This window comes from Propithecus coquereli, unplaced genomic scaffold, assembly GCF_000956105.1.
Source record: "Propithecus coquereli isolate 6110/MARCELLA unplaced genomic scaffold, Pcoq_1.0 Scaffold191, whole genome shotgun sequence".
Lineage (NCBI taxonomy): Eukaryota > Metazoa > Chordata > Mammalia > Primates > Indriidae > Propithecus > Propithecus coquereli.
In genome coordinates this window covers 2138271-2141630 of record NW_012143968.1, presented here as the reverse complement: position 1 = coordinate 2141630, position 3360 = coordinate 2138271, and positions in this window count along the sequence as shown.

Below are 3360 nucleotides of genomic sequence, written 5' to 3'. Positions count from 1 at the left end.
CTATAATTTTAAATTAAAGAATTAAATTCTGAAGTAGAAAAAATTTTAAAATAACTCTGAACTTAAGTAATCCAAATGGCTTGATAACAACTTATAAACAAAAGCTCATCATTATTTGGGATATTTTTCTCCGTTTTAGTTATAAAACAGATGAGCTAAAAATAGTCTAAACTGTTAATGTCTGCAAAATAATATCGTTTTAATTATTACATAATCTACCTTGTAAAATATCAACTTTCATTATTAAACAATACCTTAAATTATCATATAATCTAAATAATTATTATATAATTTATCACTAAATTCTGTAGTCTCTCTTTATGATTTACACTGACCTATCTAGAATTACCGTGAATTACATTTTAATCTGACATTTATCATTTTTTCTGGGCAATGCCTTTCAACAGACAGAGCCATGTGAATTTATACTCATTGTTCTTTGGTGTAGAATTTAACATATCTTCTTTGCCCTAATCTACATTTGGCAATTGTACTATATTGTAAAGAATATTTACATGCTTTCCAAAAAATTGAAATGCAATTCTCTGTAAGTAATTTGCACGACATTATTCCTCCAGATGATATAGCCTAGTTAATTTTATTTCTGTGAAAAAGAAATTTGATCTACCTTTTAAGTATGTTTTACTTTGCCAGAGACTGCTGGTTGCTTACTCAATATTCATGCTACCCTTTTTCCCCATTAATGGAATTCCAACTCTGTGGCATCATCTATTTGATTGGAAGAAAAAAAAAAACCACCTCCCTTGTAGATAGAGGTGGCCATGGGGTAGAAAACAGGCCAATGCCATCGAAGTGGAGGTTGTAAGCTCCAGAAAAGGGGCGTTTGACTCAGCTGACAAAGTCATTTTTGTCCTTTGTTCTTCCTCCATTTTCTTTCTTCATACCTTGAGAAAAGGGCCAAAAGAATTGCAAACATCTTGGCCCTGAAACCCTAAGCTGCCAAGCCAAAACCAACAGTCAGGCTTTTCACCACGTAAGAAAAATAAGCCCCTATCTTGTTTAAGCCACTTTATTTAGGTTTTCGGTTTCATGCAGCTGAACTGAATCCCTGACAGAAATTTGTATCAACATATCAGTGTCTGTTACTAGAATCATTCAGGGTACCTATCTGCACAAAAGAACAGCACTGTTTTTCACACATGGATTTTGTTAAATTTTAAATTATAGCACCTTTATTAAAAGCCATTAGACACTGTACCCCCATAATATGCTGAAATAAAAAAAAAAATAAAAATAAAAATAAAAGCCATTAGACAAATTCAATTTTGCCAATATATGAAAATCTTTTGAAACAGCGGGCTCCAAAAGAAGAGCACAGGGCACAGTATATAGTAAAGAAGCAAGACGGAGAAAAGGAAGGTCAGCATCCTCAAAGACAGATTCCTTCACAAGAGAGCACTGAACGGGAATTAGGCAGAGTCCAACAGAGCTGTTTCTGAAAATAATGACTATGTTAAAAAAAAAAAAAAAAAAACACTGAAGAAAGAAAAGACCAAGAACAGCATGACCTTTGAAATGCACAGAATGTTACAAAAACAATGACTTGTTCTATATATCTGTTCTTTAAATGGTAGCTTCATTATTTTGTTTGAAATGTATTTATTCTCAGGACATTGGATATACTCATAAACACAAGTCATATATAAAAGATTTTGGACTCATTTTCTCATTTATCGAATATTTGTTAAATGCCTACTAGGTGCCAGACACTTTACTAGGCCCTGGAGATATCTTGGCTGTCAACAAGATTGTCAAAGCTTCTGTTCTTAAGGAGCTTATTTACTTATTTACAGTCTAAAGGGGAGGAAGATGGACACAAACAGCAAGTTAAAGAGCGGTAAGTGCTGAAGAGGAAAAGAAGGAGGGAAAAGGGTGTGAGGTGGCAGGAGTAGGTGCAATTTTAGACAGGATGACATTTAGTAAAAATCTAAAGGAGGTGAGAAAACAACTGATGTCAACTTATGTTGATATGTTGATATTTAGGGAAGGAACATTCCAGGCAGGAGGGGTGGGGGTGGCAGGAGGTAGATGACAAAGCAAGGTATGAGGCTGGAGTGCTTACCTAGTGTGTTCAGTTCTGGGTGCAGCCAGGGTGAGCACCAATTTTGGAACAATGTGATGGTGTCACGTCTCAGGCACCATATTCATTCGTTCGTCAACATTCATCTATAACGTAAAAAATTCACATTTGACCCTCAAAGTTTCCAATGATATTTGGGGGAGTAAAGTGAAAATTTTTCCAAATAGAAATAAACACCCAATTTCATTGCCAAATAACTGAAAGACTAAAGTTCTCAGTTGCATATTAAAACTTGTGTTTACCAAGCTTTTAAATAGAGAGTGTTATCACATTTTTTAAAGGGGGGTTTCTTATATGGAATGTTTTATAAAACGATAACAGCAATAGAATTCTTGATACAGCATAAGAAAATTTGCTTTTAAATAACTGATTATAAGGAATTATATTCTCATATTGTTACTAATTTTTTAAAAATGATAGCAGCAAAATATTTCTTGCACTTTTTAAATCTCAAGTTTTCAAAAATGTGCTACACATATTAAGTACTAGTTTCAACTTTTAGAAGATTTTTATCCTGTAATACAAGTAATTTTCTGAAAGAGTATTGCTTGTGTGAAAAAAAAAATTGAGCACCTCTCTCAATTTCAGAGTAAGTCTGAAAAAGTATCCCTTAAAAAGGTTATATTCTTAGGGGTCAGAAATAGTAGATTGAGGTTTATAATGTGTATCAAATGGAAATTTTATTTTGATAGACTCTATATCACTCCAATTGCCCCACTGAAATGGAGATATAAAAATATTAAAATCTGCTACATTAAAATGTTAAACTTGTTGCTCTAAAATGAATATATCTTGACTGCCTATGCGCTTGGGGTGAGTCATTTATCCTCTTATTCTCCCACAGAGAATTTGATTGCATTTAAACTATTCAAAACAGCTGGAGAATTCAGCTACCTTTGGGAAAATTGCTGTCAAAGAAGGATCTGTGAAGAGCACTCCTGTCCTGGCAAGAGTTTGAATGTGGCCTGAGGAGGCCATCATCACCTCTTCACAGCTAAGAAAGCCAGAGTAGGTGTTGCACCATCTTCTTCAGATACTTCTAGCACTTGTGAATTTACCATTCTAGAAGATGAGAAAATGGATTTTCATGTGTTCATGCTTATTTTCAAATTAAAACCATTTAATTTAATCTACTTCATAGGTCCATAAGTTCCAGTATTCTAAGTAAATAAATGATGACAATTGTCTCTTTTATAGATCTTTATCCTAAAAAATAATCATAGCATACTCTTATATAGTATTTACATCACAGGTATGGT